The 21,100-nt window shown below is 48.3% G+C and overlaps 1 pseudogene; it reads right to left on the reverse strand.

Moving 5' to 3' along the window:
• Nucleotides 1–20,433: 20,433 nt before the first annotated feature.
• Nucleotides 20,434–20,640, reverse strand: LOC142260578 (U2 spliceosomal RNA; annotated as a pseudogene).
• Between the last annotated feature and the right edge of the window lie 460 nt (nucleotides 20,641–21,100).

Genomic DNA, 21,100 nt, shown 5'->3' on the forward strand with positions numbered 1-21,100 from the left:
TTCACCATCTATCACCATAGTTACCCAGTGCCCAGTCAGCGACATGTAACGTCCCTGTCCATGCTTACTGGTCCAAGTATCGGTGGTGAAATGCACCCGTTCACACACAGAGTTTCTCAAGGAAGCGGTGATGTTGTGTGCGACATGCTGGTGTAGCGCGGGCACACCTTTCTTAGAGAAGTAGTGGCGACTAGGCATCTGGTACTGGGGCACAGCGACAGACATAAGGTCTCTAAAATCCTGTGTGTCCACTAGGCGGAAAGGCAGCATTTCGGTAGCCAACAGCTTACAGAGGGATAGAGTCAACCTCTTAGCTTTGTCATGGGTCGGAGGAAGTGGCCTTTTATTTGACCACATCTGAGGGACAGAGATCTGGCTGCTGTGTGTAGACGGTGTTGAGTAGGGTGTCCCTGGAAAAATGCAGGTTTGTGAGGAAAGTGCAGGCGGAGACATGATGTTGCCTTCATCCAACGTTGGTGCTATCGATGTCTGAGAGAGCTGTACACACTCACTTGTTTCCCCTTCCAAACCAACTGACGACCTTACAAGCAAACTGCCTGTTGCGGTTACAGTGGTGGAAGTTTGGCGTGGAAAAACAGGTGTGACAGCTGTCCCCACAGTCCTAGAAGGTGAAGAGCGCGCGGATGCACTGGAAGGGGCGGGCGGTGGATGGTTCGCTCTTGCAGCATTGCAGCACAGTGAGCTTCCCACCGGGACCTATGATATTTATTCATGTGACGATTCATGGAAGAAGTTGTCAAACTGCTGAGGTTTTGACCTCTACTAAGAGAATCATGACAAATTTTACATATCACATGATTTGGGCGATCTTTTTCTATGTCAAAAAAGGACCAGGCTAGGCAAGGCTTAGAGGCCATGCGACCTGTTGATCCACCCCGAATAATGCTCATAGGCAGAGTGGTGGCTGAGGATGCAGTTGTAGACGTGCTACCAGTGCTCCGACTCTGTCCAGGAAGGCGCAAGGTAACTTCGTCGTCGGTTGCATCCTCCTCCACCGCCTCTGTTGACCTCCTCGAGTGCCTGACTGGGGGTTGACAGTAGGTGGGATCTAGAACTTCATCATCAATTGTTGTGTTTGCACTCCCCTCCCCCTCAGACCGAGACTCTTCTTGCCCTGACCGAATATTTAAGTTGTCATCCCAATCGGGTATCTGCGTCTCATCTTCATCAGTATGTTCCTCATTGTCTATAACCACAGGTGTTACAGTTTGTGACAAAGGGTCAACATTATGCTCAGAAACTTGGTCCTCACGGCCTGAATCAGAGTCACAAAGGTTCTGGGCATCACTGCAGACCATTTCCTGTTCTGTACTCACTGTAGCTTGGGAGCAGACCTCTGATTCCCAGGCTATAGTGTGACTGAACAGCTCTGCAGACTCAGCCATCTCAGTTCCACCATACTGTGCAGGGCTGATGGAGACTTCAGAGCTGGGAGAAATCAAGTGTGATTGGGATGACAACTCAGAGGACTGGTGTTTTTTGGATGCGGTACTTGAAGTGGCTGAGAGGGCACTTGTTGGACCACTTGAGATCCATTCAAGCATTTTCCTTTTTTGCCCATCATCTACCTTTCTTCCTGTTGTTCGTGTCCGTAAAAAAGGGAGCACATCGGATTGTCCACGGTAAGTAGTAGACATCTTACTTTTGCTGGTAGATGGTCTATCTTCAGCAGATGATAATGGAGCTTTGCCACTTTCCCCACAGACAAAACCTTTTTTGCCTTTTCCACCACGCCTCTTCCCCTTTCCACCAGCATCTGTCATTTTGCCACTCATGTTGATTGCGACAAGATTGTGGACTGAAAATGTGGTAGTAAAAATTGAGAGGTGGTGAAGATTGCAGTGGTGGTCTAGCTTTATTAACAGCAGAATAATAAAGAATAAATATCCCTGACAATGCAACTTAGTTATAATGAGTTGGAGTGTGCAACGCAGGCAGATGCGCTCTGCAAATGTCTTGGCACTAGTGGGACTATAGCAAAGTCCAATAGCCACGTATAGGATGCCACTAGGTACACTGAGTGTTTGCTAGTATAATGGCTAAGTTAAAATTAGTTGGAGTGTGCAACGCAGGCAGATGCGCTCTGCAAATGTCTTGGCACTAGTGGGACTATAGCAAAGTCCAATAGCCACGTATAGGATGCCACTAGGTACACTGAGTGTTTGCTAGTATAATGGCTTACTTATAATTAGTTGGAGTGTGCAACGCAGGCAGATGCGCTCTGCAAATGTCTTGGCACTAGTGGGACTATAGCAAAGTCCAATAGCCACGTATAGGATGCCACTAGGTACACTGAGTGTTTGCTAGTATAATGGCTAAGTTAAAATTAGTTGGAGTGTGCAACGCAGGCAGATGCGCTCTGCAAATGTCTTGGCACTAGTGGGACTATAGCAAAGTCCAATAGCCACGTATAGGATGCCACTAGGTACACTGAGTGTTTGCTAGTATAATGGCTTACTTATAATTAGTTGGAGTGTGCAACGCAGGCAGATGCGCTCTGCAAATGTCTTGGCACTAGTGGGACTATAGCAAAGTCCAATAGCCACGTATAGGATGCCACTAGGTACACTGAGTGTTTGCTAGTATAATGGCTTACTTATAATTAGTTGGAGTGTGCAACGCAGGCAGATGCGCTCTGCAAATGTCTTGGCACTAGTGGGACTATAGCAAAGTCCAATAGCCACAGATAGGATGCCACTAGGTACACTGAGTGTTTGCTAGTATAATGGCTTACTTATAATTAGTTGGAGTGTGCAACGCAGGCAGATGCGCTCTGCAAATGTCTTGGCACTAGTGGGACTATAGCAAGGTCCAATAGCCACGTATAGGATGCCACTAGGTACACTGAGTGTTTGCTAGTATAATGGCTTACTTATAATTAGTTGGAGTGTGCAACGCAGGCAGATGCGCTCTGCAAATGTCTTGGCACTAGTGGGACTATAGCAAAGTCCAATAGCCACGTATAGGATGCCACTAGGTACACTGAGTGTTTGCTAGTATAATGGCTTACTTATAATTAGTTGGAGTGTGCAACGCAGGCAGATGCGCTCTGCAAATGTCTTGGCACTAGTGGGACTATAGCAAGGTCCAATAGCCACGTATAGGATGCCACTAGGTACACTGAGTGTTTGCTAGTATAATGGCTTACTTACAATTAGTTGGAGTGTGCAACGCAGGCAGATGCGCTCTGCAAATGTCTTGGCACTAGTGGGACTATAGCAAAGTCCAATAGCCACGTATAGGATGCCACTAGGTACACTGAGTGTTTGCTAGTATAATGGCTAAGTTAAAATTAGTTGGAGTGTGCAACGCAGGCAGATGCGCTCTGCAAATGTCTTGGCACTAGTGGGACTATAGCAAAGTCCAATAGCCACGTATAGGATGCCACTAGGTACACTGAGTGTTTGCTAGTAAAATTGCTTAGTTTAAAAAAGTTGGAGTGTGCAATGCAGGCAGACGTGCTCTGCAAATGTCTTTGCACTAGTGGGATTATAGCAAAGTCCAATAGCCACAGATAGGATGCCACTAGGTACACTGAGTTTTTGCTAGTATAATGGCTTACTTATAATTAGTTGGAGTGTGCAACGCAGGCAGATGCGCTCTGCAAATGTCTTGGCACTAGTGGGACTATAGCAAGGTCCAATAGCCACGTATAGGATGCCACTAGGTACACTGAGTGTTTGCTAGTATAATGGCTTACTTATAATTAGTTGGAGTGTGCAACGCAGGCAGATGCGCTCTGCAAATGTCTTGGCACTAGTGGGACTATAGCAAGGTCCAATAGCCACGTATAGGATGCCACTAGGTACACTGAGTGTTTGCTAGTATAATGGCTTACTTATAATTAGTTGGAGTGTGCAACGCAGGCAGATGCGCTCTGCAAATGTCTTGGCACTAGTGGGACTATAGCAAAGTCCAATAGCCACAGATAGGATGCCACTAGGTACACTGAGTGTTTGCTAGTATAATGGCTTACTTATAATTAGTTGGAGTGTGCAACGCAGGCAGATGCGCTCTGCAAATGTCTTGGCACTAGTGGGACTATAGCAAGGTCCAATAGCCACGTATAGGATGCCACTAGGTACACTGAGTGTTTGCTAGTATAATGGCTTACTTATAATTAGTTGGAGTGTGCAACGCAGGCAGATGCGCTCTGCAAATGTCTTGGCACTAGTGGGACTATAGCAAGGTCCAATAGCCACGTATAGGATGCCACTAGGTACACTGAGTGTTTGCTAGTATAATGGCTTACTTATAATTAGTTGGAGTGTGCAACGCAGGCAGATGCGCTCTGCAAATGTCTTGGCACTAGTGGGACTATAGCAAAGTCCAATAGCCACAGATAGGATGCCACTAGGTACACTGAGTGTTTGCTAGTATAATGGCTTACTTATAATTAGTTGGAGTGTGCAACGCAGGCAGATGCGCTCTGCAAATGTCTTGGCACTAGTGGGACTATAGCAAAGTCCAATAGCCACGTATAGGATGCCACTAGGTACACTGAGTGTTTGCTAGTAAAATTGCTTAGTTTAAAAAAGTTGGAGTGTGCAATGCAGGCAGACGTGCTCTGCAAATGTCTTTGCACTAGTGGGACTATAGCAAAGTCCAATAGCCACAGATAGGATGCCACTAGGTACACTGAGTGTTTGCTAGTATAATGGCTTACTTATAATTAGTTGGAGTGTGCAACGCAGGCAGATGCGCTCTGCAAATGTCTTGGCACTAGTGGGACTATAGCAAAGTCCAATAGCCACGTATAGGATGCCACTAGGTACACTGAGTGTTTGCTAGTATAATGGCTAAGTTAAAATTAGTTGGAGTGTGCAACGCAGGCAGATGCGCTCTGCAAATGTCTTGGCACTAGTGGGACTATAGCAAAGTCCAATAGCCACGTATAGGATGCCACTAGGTACACTGAGTGTTTGCTAGTAAAATTGCTTAGTTTAAAAAAGTTGGAGTGTGCAATGCAGGCAGACGTGCTCTGCAAATGTCTTTGCACTAGTGGGACTATAGCAAAGTCCAATAGCCACAGATAGGATGCCACTAGGTACACTGAGTGTTTGCTAGTATAATGGCTTAGTTATAATGAGTTGGAGTGTGCAGAGGACAGGAGGGTACAGTGGCAGGATTGTGGTGCTCTGGGTAGAGGAATGGAAGCCTGCCTTTCTATTCCCTCCTAATGGTGAAATGCAGGGAGGAAATCCCTGACCTTGGCTACACAGATGCTGTTGCTGTTTGCAGGACCTGTCACCTATGGCTCTCTGACCCTGCCGGTTTGAGCCCTTAAAAGGACTGCTATAAAGTGCTCTCCCTATGCTGTCTAACGCTGTGTATGCAGCGCATACAGCTGTATCGGCTATAGGACTCAGGAGGACGGAGCTGCGACAGTGATGTCTGACACCAAAGACGCAGAAGGCAGATAATGGCGTCCGTGAAGAAAATGTCCGGTTTTATAATGCAGGGACATGTGACATGCAGATCCTATCACACATGCCGTTGCTTCTCTGGCTCAAAGTCAACTTAGCTGTGTGTGTGTCTGTGATTGGCTGACATGCTGGCCCGCCCCACAAGACGCGCGCACTTAGGGAAGGAAGACAAGGAAAAAAAAAAAAAATGGCGATCGCCATTATAGAAACAGCAGTGATCTGAAGGCGCTGTTCACGCACACTATACACTGAAATTTGATAATAGTTTGATTCACAGAGTGACTTACACTATTACAGCAGAAACCAAGCTATGATTTAGCTGTTTTTTGGCTGCTAGAACCGTTCTCGAACGTTTCTAGAACTATCGAGCTTTTGCAAAAAGCTCGAGTTCTAGTTCGATCTAGAACATGCCCCAAAATCACTCGAGCCTAGAACTGGAGAACCACGAACCACGAACCGCGCTCAACTCTATCCAGGAGCTTTGGTTCCCTGAGTTTCCAATAGCAAATGTCTAGAAAAAACTCTGTCCATTGGCACAACTCAGCAAGAAAACGAGAAGACCGAGAAGATATATTTCATTTATCTTAATGCCACCTTATTAACAGCACTAAACCCTTCTATTATGTCCCTTAGCCTTTTGAGCTTATCCTCTGGTAAGCGGAAGACCATGCCTCTGGTATCGATCTCAGTGCCTAAAAACTGTATTATAGTAGCCAATCAGAATACAAAAGGATGCATAGGAAGCGTGACTTTATTTCAATATTTTAAAACAATCCAATAAAATGAAGAAAAGTCACTCATACAAGATCCACAGAAGTTGTATAATACATACATAAATCAAAACACTATAAGGCCTGTTTCACACGTCAGTGATTCTGGTACGTTTGTGCTTTTTTTTAAACATAACAGAATCACTGAGATACGCAGATCCATTATAATGAATGGGTCTGCTCACACATCAGTGATTTTTCACTGCACGTGTCTCCGTGCGGCGTACCCGCGTGTCCGTGATTGCTGCACGGAGACATGTCCATTTTTTTCTGGCATCACTGATAGGATGTCCATAAGGTGGCAGCAGAGCATAACAGAAAAAGGTGCCTATTGTGCACTGAAAAGACCCAATGTGATGCACCAGACATATAGAGCCCTAATGGATTCACAAATATAAGATATATCATGAATGACTACTGCATAATGAACGCTAGCATGAAAAAAGAAAGGAATCCATAAAAATAAATAATAAATGGTGCACATATGTTAGAGCCCCACCGAAGGACAAAAAAAGTCTGATGGAAATAGAGAGCATATAGGAACAATAAGAATGTGCAACAGAGAGGAAGGTGAGAATGCAGGATCAATCACTGCCTGTCAGATATTAATAATCAGGGAAATAACTCTGGAGCAGACGCACAAATTAGGGTCTTACCTGGTAAGGTAACAAATAATTAATAGTAGTTGCACTCACCTCTTAAGGTTGTGCCAGTCACAACCCCTAAATGCACGTTACAAATGGCGACAGCCGCAGCCCCTAGTAGAAGAGCAATAACGTATAGGAGGAAAATCGGGTGCGTGCCGCGCTGTCACCAAAGGAAACTGATGTTAATTATTTCATCTCTTTATTCTTTTTTCCGGTCAATGTGTTTCAGAGATCACTGTCTCCTTCATCAGGGCAAAAAAAGAACAGTATGCAATCAAAGGAGGAAGAACCTCTATATATACACATATGGAGCTACGTCAGAGGACTGACTGCTGTATTTCAAATACTGCCGGGATGGTCAACTGTTACAATACCGGCCATAAAAGTTCTCAAGTGATATATTGAGAAACATTTATAAAATCACTGGGGTATAGTGTTTCAAATTTCATCAGCTTTTTGAGACAAAAATCAGAAAAAGAAGAAGAAGAAGGACAAAATGAAAAAAAGAAAAAAAAGAAGAAAAAAAAAACAAAAAGGGAGCATTGAGCTCCAGACCCTGTATTGAGTCTTAGAAGTGTAGTGACAAGTGCATCTGTCCACAACCCTGTAAGGGTGAACGGGATGACGGACAAGAAAAATTATGTTCGTGGCAAAAAATGGTGGTGTTGCTATATAAAATTGCATTAAGAATAAAGAAAGGAAAAATTTCTTTATAAAAGTAGTGAAGAAAAAAGTGGAAAAAAGGGGAGTGTAAGCCATTTTACTAATAAATAGTGATGAGCGAGCATGCTTGTTACTACTCGGTACTCGCACGAGTATCACTGTACTCAGTCTACTCGACGGGGACCGAGTAATCTCGCGATACTCGTGCTGTACTCGTGGTCTTCATCCCTGCATGTTGGCGCTCTTTTGAGAGCCAGCCCTCATGCAGGGATTGGCTGGCAGACCACTGCAATGCCACAGCCCTGTTAGTTGTGGAATTGCAGTGATTGGCCGGCCTGCACAGCGTGACCGAGCCTTTATACCGGCGGGCGCGCTGTGCTCTGCTCACAGCTATCCAGACAGTCAGTGCAGGGAGAGGGTCGCTGCTTCAGGGAAAGGTTTGCGGCCCTTTATAGCTATTTCCGTAGCAGGGCTGCAAACAGTGTGACCAAAAGTCCTTCTCAGGACTATTCTAGTTGTATACAGGCAGGCAGGGTATAGCCAGGTCGGAGTACAGTAGCAGAGTCCTTCTCAGGACTATTGTTGCTGTATACAGGCAGGGTATAGCCAGGTTGGAATACAGGCTAGTGACCAAAAGAGTCCTTGTCAGGACTATTGTAGCAGTATACAGGCAGGCAGGCAGGCAGGCAGGGTATATAGCCATTCCTAGTGGTGACCGTATACCAGCCTTCATGATATCTGGGGCTGGTGTACACAGTCTAAAACAGTCCTGATAGTGTCAGACTTCTCAGCAATTGTCGCTCCTAAAACCTGTTAGGTTCTTAGTGCGTCCGTGCTTGCATTTAAAAACCGCACGTGTGTGCCTGTCGGTGGCAGCGTACAGGTGCACTTGTGTGCGTTTTTACCAAACTATTATATAACGCACAAGTGTAGTGTATAATACACGTCAGTCAGCAGTGGCTGATAGTGTCAGAGTTCTCGTCATTAATTTTTGCTCCTAAAACCTGTGTTAGGTTCTTAGTGCGTCCGTGCTTGCATTTAAAAACCGCACGTGTGTGCCTGTCGGTGGCAGCGTACAGGTGCACTTGTGTGCGTTTTTACCAAACTATTATATAACGCACAAGTGTAGTGTATAATACACGTCAGTCAGCAGTGGCTGATAGTGTCAGAGTTCTCGTCATTAATTTTTGCTCCTAAAACCTGTGTTAGGTTCTTAGTGCGTCCGTGCTTGCATTTAAAAACCGCACGTGTGTGCCTGTCGGTGGCAGCGTACAGGTGCACTTGTGTGCGTTTTTACCAAACTATTATATAACGCACAAGTGTAGTGTATAATACACGTCAGTCAGCAGTGGCTGATAGTGTCAGAGTTCTCGTCATTAATTTTTGCTCCTAAAACCTGTGTTAGGTTCTTAGTGCGTCCGTGCTTGCATTTAAAAACCGCACGTGTGTGCCTGTCGGTGGCAGCGTACAGGTGCACTTGTGTACGTTTTTACCAAACTATTATATAACGCACAAGTGTAGTGTATAATACACGTCAGTCAGCAGTGGCTGATAGTGTCAGAGTTCTCGTCATTAATTTTTGCTCCTAAAACCTGTGTTAGGTTCTTAGTGCGTCCGTGCTTGCATTTAAAAACCGCACGTGTGTGCCTGTCGGTGGCAGCGTACAGGTGCACTTGTGTGCGTTTTTACCAAACTATTATATAACGCACAAGTGTAGTGTATAATACACGTCAGTCAGCAGTGGCTGATAGTGTCAGAGTTCTCGTCATTAATTTTTGCTCCTAAAACCTGTGTTAGGTTCTTAGTGCGTCCGTGCTTGCATTTAAAAACCGCACGTGTGTGCCTGTCGGTGGCAGCGTACAGGTGCACTTGTGTGCGTTTTTACCAAACTATTATATAACGCACAAGTGTAGTGTATAATACACGTCAGTCAGCAGTGGCTGATAGTGTCAGAGTTCTCGTCATTAATTTTTGCTCCTAAAACCTGTTAGGTTCTTAGTGCGTCCGTGCTTGCATTTAAAAACCGCACGTGTGTGCCTGTCGGTGGCAGCGTACAGGTGCACAATTTGCACAAACTTTGATATAACGCCCAAGTCTAGTGAATACACGTCAGCACAGCATTGCAAAATGCGCAAGGGCGTTGGCAAGGAACAAGGAAGTGGACGTGATGGTGGTGCAGGCAGAGGCCGAGGTCGTGGGCAAGCTCTAATTTTGCCACAACAAAGGGCCACATCTAGTCGCTCGCACATCCTGTCCCAAATTCTTGGGGACCGCAGCAGTACACCGCTCTTGAACCAAGACCAGTGTCAACAGGTTGTTAGTTGGATAGCGGATAATGCTTCCAGTCAGATTGGCACCACCACAAACACTCTGTCTTCCACCATGTCAAGTGTCAGTAGCCGTGATACTGCACCGCACATTTCAGAACCTGATCCTCCTTCCTACCACAAGGCTGAGTACACGTCCTCGGACATTAATGATCCCACACTTGGACACTCGGAAGAGCTGTTCACGTTTCCATTCGCACATTCTGGCCTCTCGCCAGCTCATGTTGAAGTGGGTCATGAGGAGATCGTATGTACAGATGGCCAAATATTTGAGCAGCCACGTTCTCACGAAGTTGGCAACGTGTCTCAACAAGGGGTGGACGATGATGAGACACAATTGTCAGGAAGTCAGGAGGAGGAGCAGGGTGCGGAAGAGGAAGACGACGTGGTGGATGATCCAGTAACTGACCCAACCTGGCAGGAGGATATGCAGAGCGAGGACAGCAGTGCACAGGGGGAGGGAGGCGTAGCATCCCAACAGGCAGTAAGAAGCAGGGTGGTGGCTCCAGGCAGAAGTCAGGCAACCGTTCCCCGGAACAACAACACGACACAAGGTGCCTATACAAATGTTAGGTCTTCCCGAGTCTGGCAGTTTTTTAAGTTGGATCCAGATGATTCTAAAAAGGCCATTTGCAACACCTGCCGTGCCAGCATCAGCAGGGGTACCAAAACTAGCAGCCTGACCACCACCAGCATGATCAGGCACATGTCAGCCAAGCACCCGACTTTGTGGGAAGTACAACAGAGTCGAGGAGCAGTGCTTGCTAATGTCACTGCTACGTCTTCGCTGGTTGTGCATGCGAGCCAATCCCCTGTCCATGCTGCCTGCGAACAAGCCTCCTCCGGTCCTGCACCTGCAGTTGCCTACTCAGAAATAACACCATCATCAAGCACGTCCTTGTCCCAGCGCAGCGTTCAGTTATCCATTCAGCAAACCTTTGAACGCAGGCGCAAATACATTGCCAACACCCCACATGCCACAGTTCTAAATGCTAACATTTCGCGACTGCTTGCGCTGGAAATGTTGCCTTTTAGGCTGGTGGAGACAGAAGCATTCCGCGACCTGATGGCGGCAGCTGTCCCACGTTACTTGGTCCCCAGCCGCCACTATTTAACACCTGAGGAGTGGAGATGGATGTCCGACCTATGTACCATCCTCCAAAACTTTGAGGACTCCACCAAGATGGTGAGTGGTGATGACGCCATTATTAGCGTCACCATACCGCTACTCTGCCTTCTAAAACGGTCTCTGCTCAAAACCAAACATGATGCATTGCAGGCGGAGCGCGATGAGTTGCAGCAAGAAACAGTAGTGGGTGTGGGTGATAACACACAGCCCAGCCTCGTCTCATCACAACGTGCAGTGGAGGACTATGACGAGGAGGAGGATGAAGACATGGAGCAAATCTCCGGCCAAATTGAGGATATGACATGCACACCAGTCATATCCTCGGTTCAGCGTGGCTGGCCAGAGGACAGGGTAGATGAGGAGGAGGAGGAGGAGGAGGAGGAGGACAGCATGTTCAGTCAACGTGTTGGTCAGGCTACTGAAGTCCTGGCTGTTAAGAGTCTGGCGCACATGGCTGACTTTATGGTAAGCTGCCTGTCTCGTGACCCTCGCGTTAAGAACATCTTGGCCGACAATCATTACTGGTTGGTAACACTGTTAGACCCACGCTACAAGGAGAACTTTATGTCTCTTATTCCCGAGGCGGAGAGGTCAACCAAAATGCAGCAGTTCCGGAAGGCCATAGTCACGGAAGTAGGCAAAGCATTCCCCTCACAAAACGCTAGCGGCATAGGTCAGGAATCAGTGGACAACCAAGGCGTACAGCCGAGAGAGGCACAAGTCCAATCCGCCAGAGGTAGGGGAACAGTCTTTAAGATGTGGGACAGTTTTCTCAGCCCCTCACGTACCACAGCCCCTGAGGTGCGGGGTAGTGCCACAAGAAATCCTAAGTTTGCCCAGATGCTCAAGGAGTACCTTGCAGATCGAACAACTGTACTCCGACATTCCTCTGTGCCTTACAATTATTGGGTATCCAAGGTGGACACGTGGCATGAATTGGCTCTCTACGCCTTGGAAGTCCTGGCCTGCCCTGCCGCTAGCGTTTTGTCAGAGCGTGTTTTTAGTGCCGCAGGTGGAATCATTACAGATAAACGCACCCGCCTGTCAACTGAAAATGCTGACAGGCTGACTCTGATCAAGATGAACAAGGGTTGGATTGGGCCAGACTTCACCACACCACCAGCAAATGAGAGCGGAATTTAAAGTTTGTAATGGGAATTTGCCATGTACCTCCAGTCACCCATGGGTACACACTTCTGGACTTTGGATAATCGCTGGACTGCTCCTCCTTCTCCTCATGCGCCACCATGATGACCGTTACAAGAGTTAGGCCTTTGTTTCAGGTATACCCCCAGTGGTAAATTTTTTCGCCCATTCTTTGCAGAATGGACATTACAACGACAGGAGACCCGCTCCTTTGCAATGGGAACAATGTTTTGAGGCCCTCATGCACGTCTCTATGCAGGGACAACGTGGAGCCTCCCAATTTTTGGCTGCCCTGCCAAAGGGCTATACTATAATACACCCACTTCCTGACAATGGACACTTAATGTTTTGAGGCCCTCATGCACGTCTCTATCCAGGGACAACGTGGAGCCTCCCAATTTTTGGCTGCCCTGCCAAAGGGCTATACTACAAAAGACCCACTTCCTGACAATGGACACTTAATGTTTTGAGGCCCTCATGCACGTCTCTATCCAGGGACAACGTGGAGCCTCCCAATTTTTGGCTGCCCTGCCTAAGGGCTATACTATAATACACCCACTTCCTGACAATGGACACTTAATGTTTTGAGGCCCTCATGCACGTCTCTATCCAGGGACAACGTGGAGCCTCCCAATTTTTGGCTGCCCTGCCAAAGGGCTATACTACAAAAGACCCACTTCCTGACAATGGACACTTAATGTTTTGAGGCCCTCATGCACGTCTCTATCCAGGGACAACGTGGAGCCTCCCAATTTTTGGCTGCCCTGCCTAAGGGCTATACTATAATACACCCACTTCCTGACAATGGACACTTAATGTTTTGAGGCCCTCATGCACGTCTCTATCCAGGGACAACGTGGAGCCTCCCAATTTTTGGCTGCCCTGCCAAAGGGCTATACTATAATACACCCACTTCCTGACAATGGACACTTAATGTTTTGAGGCCCTCATGCACGTCTCTATCCAGGGACAACGTGGAGCCTCCCAATTTTTGGCTGCCCTGCCAAAGGGCTATACTACAAAAGACCCACTTCCTTCCAATGGGCACTTCAGGTTTACAGGCCCTCATGCACGTCTCTATCCAGGGACAACGTGGAGCCTCCCAATTTTTGGCTGCCCTGCCTAAGGGCTATACTATAATACACCCACTTCCTGACAATGGACACTTAATGTTTTGAGGCCCTCATGCATGTCTCTATCCAGGGACAACGTGGAGCCTCCCAATTTTTGGCTGCCCTGCCAAAGGGCTATACTACAAAAGACCCACTTCCTTCCAATGGGCACTTCAGGTTTACAGGCCCTCATGCACGTCTCTATCCAGGGACAACGTGGAGCCTCCCAATTTTTGGCTGCCCTGCCAAAGGGCTATACTACAAAAGACCCACTTCCTTCCAATGGGCACTTCAGGTTTACAGGCCCTCATGCACGTCTCTATCCAGGGACAACGTGGAGCCTCCCAATTTTTGGCTGCCCTGCCTAAGGGCTATACTATAATACACCCACTTCCTGACACTGGACACTTAATGTTTTGAGGCCCTCATGCACGTCTCTATCCAGGGACAACGTGGAGCCTCCCAATTTTTGGCTGCCCTGCCTAAGGGCTATACTACAATAGACCCACTTCCTTACAATGGGCACTTCAGGTTTACAGGCCATCATGCACGTCTGTATGCAGGGGCATTGGTGAACCTCACAATTTTGGACTGCCCTGGCAAAGGAAAATACTACAAAGACTCAGTTCCTCAAAATGGGCACATTAGACTCAGAGGCCTTTATGTACGTCTCTTCTCAGGGACATCGGAGTGCCACACAATGTTTTACGTAAAATCTTTCATGTATTGATCTCAAAAAGTAACATACATTAGCTCTATCTCACTATTGGGTATGTGCCCTTAACATTTCCGCTATGAAAAATCATTTTGGTGTCATTTTGGAAGGTTTTCTGGTGAGTCCGTAAAAATGGCGTAAAACGCGGACAAAATTATTCACAGCTGTGACTTTTGAGTGATAAATGCTTCAAGGGGTCTTCCCCATGCTGTTGCCATGTCATTTGAGCACTCTTCGGAGACTTTTGTGCCATTTTTAGGGTTTCTACATGCTGCCGGTGGTCATTTCACAAAAATACTCGGGTCTCCCATAGGATAACATTGGGCTCGGTGCTCGGGCCGAGTACACGAGTATCTTGGGAGGCTCGGCCCGAGCTTCGAGCACCCGAGCTTTTTAGTACTCGCTCATCACTACTAATAAACCTAAAAAATAAAAATAAATTGAATAAAAATCATGAATATTGTGTTATAACAGGAAATTCGGTGTAAGAATGAATATCCGGGATGAGAGTTCAGCGAATGAGTTATAGAAATTGTTACAAAAAGGAGTGTGTACGGTTTATGCGTAAATTTTCAGAATGCGTACATGAAAATTATATGTATGTGAGAATGTCCCCCATGCTTTGTAAAAAGTTATTTATGAAAATGTAAATAAAATATATAAAAATGCCTAATTATTTATAATTTATGAGAAAGATATATATGTATGGAAGAATGTTATAAGGTGTCCAAGAACCATAAAGAAAAAGGGTGCATATATAATGTTAGAGGTCTAGAGTTCCACCAGGCTATATCACCCCTAAAGAAATAGAAAGAAGGCCTTACTACCTGTGTACCCCAAAAAAAGCTATATTTCTTAGCCAGGATTATGGTGGAGATATGCACAAGTGAAATAAGAATATAAAGTAATACAATAAGATTATAAAACCAATATGTGTGCATTCATGCACCACCCGGTACGCTACCCTTGCCAAATTGCTCACTCTAGATCCCCACACGATCCATGAAGCCGTTCCCCCAGTCACACCGCCTGCTGCCGGTTCCCACTCATCCCTGGGGGAGTTAGGCGAGTGGTATCGAGAGCTACATGTCGGCACTGATGATACCCCCATACACTACAAGGAAGGGGTATACCGGGTGGTACAGGAGTATGAGCGGGTTTTTAGCAAGCACCCTCTAGATTTTGGGCAGATTAAAGGGGTTCAACACCACATCCCTACCGGTACACACTCCCCTATTAAAGAGAGATACAGGCCTATTCCCCCTGCGCACTACCAATGCGCCAAAGACATGTTGAGGAACATGAAGGAGGCAGGGGTTATTAGGGACAGCTGTAGTCCCTGGGCCGCTCCGTTGGTGCTGGTTAAGAAGAAGGATGGCACCATGCGGATGTGTGTGGATTACCGGAAGATTAACCAGATAACGCATAAGGATGCTTACCCTCTGCCCCGCATCAAAGAGTCCCTGGCCTCGCTGAGAACCGCTAACTACTTCTCCACCCTTGACCTCACCAGCGGGTACTGGCAGGTGGCCGTGGCACCGGAAGACCGAGAGAAGACTGCCTATGGGACCGTTTTGCTGTACTTGGATGATGTGATTGTGTACTCACAGACGTATGAAGCCCACCTGGAGCACCTAGCCGAGGTGTTCGCGTCCCTTGCCAAGTATGGGATGAAGTTGAAGCCCTCAAAGTGTCATCTGCTGAAACCCAGAGTGCAGTACCTAGGACATGTGGTTGGTGCGGAAGGTGTCGCCCCCAACCCCGAGAAGATCACCGCCATCCAAGACTGGCCGAGACCGACCACAGTGAGGGAAGTGAGGCAGTTTCTGGGCCTGGTGGGATATTACCGTCGCTTCATTAAGGGGTACACAAAGATGGCTGCCCCCATGCAAGACCTCCTCGTAGGACAGACCAAGGGTGGTAGATCCCTAGTAGCCCCATTGGTGTGGGAAGAAAAGCATGAGGAATCCTTCCGCCAGCTGAGAACAGCCCTGACCGGAGAGGAAATCCTAGCGTACCCTGACTACAGCCGCCCATTCATCCTCTACACCGACGCCAGCAATGTGGGCTTGGGGGCTGTTCTATCCCAGGTCCAAGACAGAAGGGAAAAGGTAATAGCTTATGCTAGCCGAAAACTCCGACCGACTGAGAGGAACCCTGAGAACTACATCTCCTTCAAGCTTGAGCTCTTGGCACTGGTGTGGGCTATCACCGAGCGGTTCCGCCATTACCTGGCAGCAGCCAAGTTCACCGCGTACACAGACAATAACCTGCTGACCCATCTAGATACGGCCAAGCTGGGCGCGTTGGAGCAGCGGTGGGTGACCAGGTTAGCCAACTACGATTTCACCATCAAGTACCGGGCCGGCCGTACCAACGTCAATGCCAATGCACTCTCCCGGATGCCCCACCTGTCGGAAGAGGGGCCAGAGGATGATGACCTCGAAGAGATCGAGTTGCCTGCATTTCACCGGCCATTCACTGAGAAGGTGCACGTCTACCAACAACGGGTGAACCTGGATCCGCTGCCCCGACAGGACTGGCAGGAAGCTCAGGACCAGGCACCTGCTGTCCGCCTGGTCAAGACTCTAGTGGAACAGGGTTCTGCTGGGATAGACCCTGCTGCCCCTGCCGAAGCCCAACGTCTGTGGCAAGAACGGACCCGGCTATACCTACACCAGGGGAAGTTGTATCGCGAGCTGATTAATCCAAAGACTCACGAGAAGATCCGCCAGCTGGTGATTCCCCAGGCTAACGTGCCCACCGTCCTGCAAGCATACCATGATGGTGCAGTGCACTTCGGGTGGAAGAAGCTAGAGATGTTGTTAAGAGAGCGGTTCTATTGGAGTGGAATGCGGGAATCTGTGGAGGCCTGGTGCCGAGAATGTGGCCCTTGCGCATTGAGAAGGAAGGACGAGGCCAGCCAGAAGGCACCCCTACACCCGATCATTACACACCAACCGCTGGAGCTGGTTGCCCTTGACCATGTAAAGCTCACCCCCAGCCGAAGTGGGTACACCTACGCTCTGACCATCGTAGACCACTACTCGAGGTTCCTGGTGGTTGTCCCAGTTAAGGACTTAACCGGCCGCACCGCTGCTAAGGCTTTCCAGGCTTATTTCTGTTGACCGCATTGGTACCCGGAGAGGGTGCTTACCGACCAGGGTCCGGCCTTTGAAGCAGAGGTATTCCAGGAATTCTGCCAGTTGTACGGCTGCAAGAAAATCCGGACCACGCCTTACCACGCCCAAACCAATGGCATTTGTGAAAAGATGAACCACTTGGTCCTGGGCCTCCTCAAGACGTTACCACTGGAAGAGCGGAACCTGTGGCTGGAGAAGCTACCTGACCTGGTCGATATGTACAACAACATCCCTTCCAGCTCTACGAAATGCACTCCAGCATACCTGATGAGAGCTCGTCCCGGCCGGCTACCAGTGGATCTGGAAATGGGCTTGGAAGCTTCAGAAGCACTCCTGTCGACAGCTGAATGGGACACTCGGCGGAGGACACAGTACCGACAGGTCCAGGAGTATGTTGAAAAGAACTTGTGCCGGAGTCGGGGACAACAGGAGCAGTGCTTCAACAAGAAGGCGCCTGCCGGTTCCTTCCAACCTGGGGATGTAGTGCTGAAGCGGAAAAGAAGGGCCCACAAGCTGGATGATCAATGGGAAAAAACCCCGTATGTAGTCCAGCCCACAGGATGGGAGAATGGGAAGGCCTACCAGATCAGCCGTGACCAGGGGGGGACTTTGGCCACGGTTTCCCGAGACCACCTGAAGAAGTGCCCACCAGCATTGAGAGTAGCGGATGAGGCTCCAGTTCCCAGTCCAGTGGAGAAGGAAAAAGAGGTAATCCACACCATGATGGGTGATTTTCCAGCAGACTGGCCTACACAGAACGGTGCGGTGATCCTTCCAGTGATACTGTTCCCACAACCCGTGGATGAAGAAATGATGGAAACGGTTAACCGCGAGCCAGTGCCCAGGGATGTACCTGTACCCAGCTCCCCTACGCCTCCGCCTGCCCCACATGATAGCAGGGAGGAGGAACTGACTGTTCCCTCTGCCCCACTGCCTGTCACCACTGACACCGGACCCCGAAGGTCCACTCGCCCCAACCTAGGTAGACCCCCACTTAGGTACAGGGAAACTACTCTTTAAAAGGGGGGGGCTTTATGTGTTGAGTGTACCAGTTTGAAAGTTTTAAATGATAAGTAAAGATGATCAACCAAAGAAGTTTACCTGATTGAACCGTGATTAAACCGGCCGTTGCCGGCAACTGTTGTCCCCGTAGGGACTGTGCAACCATTGCGTAAGGAACTGCTTACGGACAAGCCCAAGAACTTGCAGGGCAACCACAAACTTAGTGCAATGTAAATAAAAATGTTTGTTGGCTTGACACCGTTACCGCCTCCGGAGAGGCTGATTTGGGAGGATGGGCCTGGAGGAAAGGGATGGCCTAGGCCCGCCACTACCGTAACCGGTGGCGATCCTCCGGGGGTTCAGGGGTCCCCTTGGACGTGGGCCCCCTGAAAGAGACAGAACCCGCTCGGGCAACTTGGTGCTGGACTGGGGTCAAGGGGTGCTGCCCGCTTCTTAGGGGCAACATCAGGGCCAGGTTGTTTGGGTGGGAGAAGAGCGGAAGCTGTACCGTTGTAAAATGTTTATGATGCTTTTACATGTTTTACCGTTTTATTCTTTTTCAGTTGTGAAAATAAAACCGGTGATGGACGGGCAGCCCGCGGACGGTCTGCATTTAACTATAGGGGAATGTGGCGCCCTGGACAAGCCAGGTCGTCACAGGTACTACACCAACACACTCTACACTCCGGCTAGGCACACCGAAGCTAAACACAAATCCTAGTTGCCTTCCTCCAGGGGCTGATGTCCACACCAGGGGGTGGGCCAGGCGGTTGATCCCACCCACCGAGGAGTTCACAGTCCTGGAGGCGGGAAAAGGAGTCAGATTAGAGATCAGTTTTGGAGTTAGAGAAGTGAAGAGGAGAGGAGACTGACCGTGTCCGGGTGTGTGGCCCGGGCACTCAGCAAGGTTGGCAGACGGTGGTGACCTTCTGCAGGAGAGGCTGATTGGAGTGAACCGTACGGACCGGGGATGGGCAGTGGCCCGCCGGTACCAGATCGGGGAGTGAAGAGAAGCCAGCACCATCCGGCAGGGCCTACGGACCCCGACCAGGCTAGGAGTCGCCGTAAAACCGGTCAAATCCGTTAGCGACAGGAACCTCCAGGGTTTCCCAGCAGTCAAGACCCGATTGAAGGCAACAGCTCACACCGTAGAGGGAAGCACAGTCACCGCCAAGGCTACAGTTCCCAGGGCCAGAGCCTGCGGGCAAAAGGGGCTCCCTCAGCATCCATCCAAGCTGGGGAGCGGGTTACCGGTGGGAAGCCCGCTAGATTTTGGGGGAATAAAAGGGGTCCAACACCACATCCCCACAGGTGCACACCCACCCATCAAAGAGAGCTATAAGCCAATACCACCTTCACATTGCCAGTGTACCAAGGACATGTTGAGCAACATGAAGGCGGCTGGGGTTATCCGTGACAGTTGTAGCCTTTGGGCAGCTCTGTTGATCCTGTTAAAAAAGAAGGACGGCACCACTCCCCGTATTGAGGAATCGCTAGCTGCATTGAGAACTGCAAATTATTTTTCTACCCTTGATCTCACTAGTCACTATTGGCAAGTGTCCGTTGCTGAGGCAGACCCCTATGGGTCTCTGCGAGTTCAAAAGCATGCCCTTCGAGCTGTGCAATGCGCCAGGAACCTTCCAGAGGCTGATGGAATGCTGCTTGGGACAAGATTTTAGGGTGTATAAAAAGGGAGATTAGATCCCGTGATCCCAACGTATTGTTACACCTCTATAAATCACTTGTAAGGCTACATCTGGAATATGGGAACCAGTTTTGGGCTCCACATTTTAAAAAGGACATTCAGAAGTTAGAGTCAGTTCAAAGGTGGGCAACTAGACTACTACAAGGAATGGAAGGCCTCCCATATGATGACAAGTTGAAAAAGTTATTAAGTGATTATTGGCTGCAATGGGGCTTTCTGGCTGGTGCCAGCCTCTCTTCTTAGCACACAGGAACCACAATCCCTACACCATGCTTCAATGGATTCTCTCATCCCAGCCCAGTAAAACTACATATTTTACACAGTCATAAGCAGCCAAAAGGGATCTATTCTATTCAATTGCAAATGATCTAGATAAGACTGAGAATAAGATACTGCACGGGACATAGCAGAGTTGGTCAAGTTGAGTGGAGATGAGTTTGCTATTTGGCACAGCTTTTTGCATCAATAAAGCAAGTAAAAGGTGTGAAAGATAAAAAAAAGGGTGAAAGTGTGAAAAGTGAATTGGCCAAATTGAGGTGCATATAAAGTTTTTGCTTTCTTTCAATTCACTAATGGGGCTCATTTGAATCAGGTGAATTGAGTTCTGCTTTTGGAAACTGGGTTAAGAAGGGGTGCACCGGTCCTGGAGGTACTGCAATACCAGGTCAATGCGTGGAGTGGACAGAGCAAGATTTTTTCCATCTCCTTGTTCTAAAAATCCATTTAATATATGGTCCCCAGAGAGGGGACGTATCAGATATTAAACTGATAAGAACAGATTTAATTTTTTTTTTTTTCTGTTTATCAGTAGGACTTCAAAATAACAAAGGTGATCGCCTCCCGTTGCCTGGGAACCGTCCAGGCACAAGAGGGCTATGTGTCACCAGAAGGCGCACACACTTCCTCAAGGCCGGCAGACGTGCAATCCCAGGCACCTTCCAGTACCGACCAAGGTAGCGTCCTCCGAAACTACACTTGATCTTAGCCAAAAGGCCGAGAAGCTATAACCCGAATTGGTTACGGCCTTGAGTGGCAACCAGGCCTATACCGGACACATATTAGGGAGAGGGAGACAAACCCACGCCTACAGAAGACATTTTGTCACCCAAGCCAACCCTTGAAAAGGCTGTTTTGCAGAGCAAAAACAAGAAGAATGGTGCTTTTTGCAGCCGCCGCCCACTGCAATGAATCTGAATAACTCCTCCTTTTGGACACAAGCACCTCCCCTCCCCCTTGCAGTCTTTCCAATTCATGATACAAAAAGACGGACGGACAGGACAGGACAGGACAGGCT

This window comes from Anomaloglossus baeobatrachus, unplaced genomic scaffold, assembly GCF_048569485.1.
Source record: "Anomaloglossus baeobatrachus isolate aAnoBae1 unplaced genomic scaffold, aAnoBae1.hap1 Scaffold_135, whole genome shotgun sequence".
Taxonomy (NCBI): Eukaryota; Metazoa; Chordata; class Amphibia; order Anura; family Aromobatidae; genus Anomaloglossus; species Anomaloglossus baeobatrachus.